General features: G+C 63.5%; 1 non-coding gene across 1 annotated transcript; it reads right to left on the reverse strand.

The window, feature by feature from the left end:
- Positions 1-3059: 3059 nt before the first annotated feature.
- On the reverse strand, positions 3060-3212 carry LOC122115623. Its single transcript, XR_006148814.1, has one exon. It is a non-coding gene; the product is annotated as a 5.8S ribosomal RNA (ribosomal RNA).
- Positions 3213-3745: the final 533 nt, after the last annotated feature.

The following is a 3745-nucleotide window of genomic DNA, read 5'->3' on the forward strand; positions in this document are numbered from 1 at the left end:
ATGACGATAATAATGAATTATAACAACCTATATGTATGTGTATTTCAGAACTCTCACTACCCACTACCGGGTAGGTGAGGACTGACTGACTGAGTGACTGACCCGACCCGTGTTTTGCCCCTCCCGCCGCCCCATCCACCTTGTCGACGGCGAACGCGTGCCATCTAGTGGTGGTTTTGTGAATTGCAGTTTTCTCTCATGAAATGCATGAAAAAAAAACCGCGCACTGACTGACTGAGAAAACCGGCCTTTTATGTCCTTCTCTTCCAGGCCCAGGCTGGCTGACCCCTAGAGAGACTGCCTTCTTTTCATAGAAGGGGTGGGTGGGGATGATGATGTGCCTCGTTGGAGTATGGGGAACATGCATAGGCAGGCAGGCAGGCAGGCAGGCAGGCAGGCTCGGAGTGGGACCGTTGTGTGTTGGAGCACCAGTAGCTCAAGCCCCAGGATTGACTGGCAAGTCGAGAGGAAACGGAGGGAGGGAGTGTGGGGGGCGGGTGGGCGGGCGGGCGGGCGGGAGAGAGAATTCAAACAGAGAGAGAGAGAGACAGACAGACAGACAGATAGACCGACAGACAGAGACAAAGAGAGACAGACAGACAGAGAAATAGAGAAACCGAGAAACAAGAGACAGAGACGTGGTGAATTGGTCCGGCTGGCCTACATGCTCTGTCGCATCCGATCTTTGAGTTTCCTCCCTCCCCCCGCCCCCCCCCCCCCCCGCTTTAGATGTGTGTGCGCGCGCGAGTGCGTGCGCGCGCGCGCACGCACGCACGCACACAGAAACACGGAGATGCCCTCTGCCCCCTCTTCTCTCCTCTCCAATTCCCCCCCCTCGCCCCGGTCAGGCACCAGAAATGAGATCCCTCCCCTTCGCCTATTGCGTCGTCAAATACAAACAAAAGGCAGTGTGAGATTCAAGCAAATTTGCTTTATTTTGTTCCGAGGGTAGGGTTGTGAATTTTGATGCGGGGGGGGGGGGCGGGGGGCGGTGGGGGGGGAGGCAGAGGTCGTGGTCGAGTAATCGCCTGCGGGGGAGGTGAGGATGGATGGTTATGCCACCTGCATACGTACACACCGACGGGGCAATGGATGGCTTGTGTTCTCCTCTGGCTGTCTGGTTTCTGCTGAGTGCTTCAGGTATCACCATCTGGTCAGGAAGCAGGGGTTGGAAGATAAAGAGATATTAAAGAGAGACTAGGAGCAAGCCCGAAGGCGGGGGTGGTGGGGTTGGGGAGTGGAGTGGAGGGGAGGGGAGGAGGAGAGAGGCGGATCTATGGAACGAACGACTCCTCCCCCTCCCTTTTCCCACCCCCAACACGTCGGCTGTCAAAACCCTGCCCTCCTTCCCGTCGTCACGGTTACGACAGAGGAAAGACAACTGGTCGACCGCGGTACCGCCAGGGCGCGGCGGGAGGGAAGGAGGCCACGGGCGCCCGGGACCGGGGCCCCAGAGACTAAGTCCAAAACGGGATGGACAACTGGTCGACCGCGGTGCCGAAGTGAGGAGGGAAATGGGTCAAGTCCCCGCGTGGCAACTGGTCAACCCGATTCGTCTCGGAGAGAAAGACGGAGGAGGGGGCGCTAGGGCAGCCACCCTCTCCACCGCGGACGGGTGTGGGGCGGCGTATGGAGAGACGGGGTGGAGAAAAAGCGAACGGATGGACGGGACCACCCGTCTCCATGGCGCCGGGGATGTGGAACGAGAACCACCACCCCCGTCCCACCGCCCGACACCCCCGACTCCCCCTTCCGCTGGAGCAGGTGGAGGGCGGGGGTCGAGCGAGTGGGTGAAGGGGTCGGGAGGAACGGGGAGCGGGAAAGATCCGCTGGGAGACCACTGGCACTGCTGGACTCGGGCCGGTGGGTTGAATCCTCTGGGCGGACTGCGCGGACCCCACCCGTTTACCTCTTAACGGTTTCACGCCCTCTTGAACTCTCTCTTCAAAGTTCTTTTCAACTTTTCCTTACGGTACTTGTTGGCTATCAGTCTCGTGCCGGTATTTAGCCTTAGATGGAGTTTACCACCCACTTTGGGCTGCATTCCCAAGCAACCCGACTCCGGGAAGACCCGGGACTTGCGCGCCGGGGGCCGCTACCGGCCTCACACCATCCACGGGCTGGGCCTAGATCAGAAGGACTTGGGCCTGCCACGAGCGGCGCCCAGGAGTGGGTCTTCCGTACGCCACATTTCCCACACCACGCCGAGTGGCGGGGATTCGGCGCTGGGCTCTTCCCTGTTCACTCGCCGTTACTGAGGGAATCCTGGTTAGTTTCTTTTCCTCCGCTGACTAATATGCTTAAATTCAGCGGGTCGCCATGTCTGATCTGAGGTCGCGTCTCGGAGGAAGGAAGGCAAAGGGCAGCGGTGGCGCACCGGAACATCGTCCTGGCCCGGCGGACGGGCTCTCGTCGCGCGAGGGAGGCGGTGGCAGAGGCGGTGGTGGCAAAGGGGGAAAGCCAAGCCCCCGCGGCACGGGAAGGCCCCGCGGCCCGACGACCATCCAGGGGACGGCGGGGGTGGGACAAGAGCCAGCACGAGAGGGGATGGACGCGGACAGGACCCGGGGCCGGCACGGCAACGCGGGCGGCACGCGGGGAACCCTCCCCGGGGAAGACGCGCGCGTCTGGCGGACGGCACGACCGCGGCATCCCGCGGGACCATCCACCTCGGCGTGCCAGTCCGCGGGGCACGGGGGCCCACAACACGCTCGCTCGCGGCCAGCGGCCGCGGCACGGGGCCGCCCTGACCCGACTCGAGCGCCCAGCGCGAAAACGTCATCCCCCAGTTCGGGCACCGCGGAACACAGTGCGGGGTGGGACAGACAAGACCCGGCCGCGGGCTCGTCTCTGCACGGATACCAACCCCCCCTTCCGGGATGACCGCTCGCTCACTCGCTCGCTCGCTCTAAAAGCCAGACGGGACTGCGAAACGACGACCGCCAGAGTCTGAACTTAGGGGGATGGAGGGCCCCCGAAAGGTGGCCCTGCTAAGGGACACCCCCAGCCGCGCCACCCTGCGGGGCAAGGCAAATCCTGGGGGGTGATTGATCGTCAAGCAACGCTCAGACAGGCGTAGCCCCAGGAGGAACTCGGGTCTGCAAGTGCGTTCGAAGTGTGGATGATCAATATGTCCTGCAATTCACATTAATTCTCCCAGCTAGCTGCATTCTTCATTGACACACGAGCCGAGTGATCCACCGCTAAGAGTCGTATGAATCGGGTCGTGGCCCGACGCGGGGCACACGCGGCTGGCATGGCGCTGTTTTCCTGGTCCCGCACCCCTAAACCCGAGAGGGGAGAGGAGGGCGCGGGCGGGTCGCCTCGGGCCGGCCAGCAGAGACAAAACAAGAACGAGATGGAGGGGGTCAGACAGACGAGACATGGGGACAGGGACGCCCGGCGCCACAGCCACGCCAGCGCGGGCGGCGTGGCGGGCGGGCGCTCGGACGCCCCCGACCCCACAGGCGCCCCAGGGGTGCCCACCCCCGAAGCCCGGGCTGCGGGAGAAGCGGCCTGCCCGCAAGCGAGCGTGGGCCTCCCCAACCCGGGATGGGGGCGGAGTCTTGGAGAGACTGGGGACCGGCCTCCCCACGGGCCCGCCGCCCCGACCCCTTGGACGGACAGGCGACCCCCGATGGGTCTATAAACCTCCGCACCGGAACCCGATACCAGGTACCTGGACACGAGAGGGCCGATGAGCGAGGTAGGGGGGCAGCGACGCCCGGGAGGCGGCCGCCGGACA

Source organism: Dipodomys spectabilis, unplaced genomic scaffold (assembly GCF_019054845.1).
Source record: "Dipodomys spectabilis isolate Male_0828 unplaced genomic scaffold, ASM1905484v1 ptg000122l, whole genome shotgun sequence".
Classification (NCBI taxonomy): Eukaryota; Metazoa; Chordata; class Mammalia; order Rodentia; family Heteromyidae; genus Dipodomys; species Dipodomys spectabilis.